Below are 634 nucleotides of genomic sequence, written 5' to 3'. Positions count from 1 at the left end.
TCCATCCGTTCGTCCGTTCTTCAGAACATATAGGGGGCACTCGCAACAGTACGCAGCTCATTATTCAAGTTATTTAATTGTACGTATTAAACTAAAAAACAATACCTTCTTTTATGATGCCATACGCTACAGACACTCTGACAATCTAACGAAACGTTTCGGAGAACACTGCGCTAACAATTAAACTGCGCCGCAGCGGTAACTGTAACCGAAACAACAGAGAGGCACGTCTTGCACTCTAGCTTCGAAGCATTTCGATTTCGTCCTCGATCTGCTGTGTGAAAAGCGAAATAGCCCGAAATAAAAAGCACCCAAGGATTTAATATTTTAAATATGAACACCTGGAAGTTACTTCAAAACATCATTCAGTTGTGATGTTTTCCTTGAGTATAAGGAGAAAAACGGAACTAAGCTCCTCACTTGGGGTAGTTGATCTGTTGATCATCGTGCTTCATAGCAGCACGCCAGTATTCAACACACATACACAGAAAAAGTGGTTGTCTGTGTCGCTCGTATTCTTTTCTGCGTGTTTAGCGCTGCTTTGAAGTACGAAGAAGAACGGAGACAGCCACGAAGGGAGGAGACATCCCTCCCAGTCTTGTCCATTCGTGCTGTCCCCGTTTTTCCTCTCATA

Source organism: Ornithodoros turicata, chromosome 1 (genome assembly GCF_037126465.1).
Source record: "Ornithodoros turicata isolate Travis chromosome 1, ASM3712646v1, whole genome shotgun sequence".
In the NCBI taxonomy this organism is placed as follows: domain Eukaryota; kingdom Metazoa; phylum Arthropoda; class Arachnida; order Ixodida; family Argasidae; genus Ornithodoros; species Ornithodoros turicata.
Note: the sequence above shows the minus strand (reverse complement) of the source record.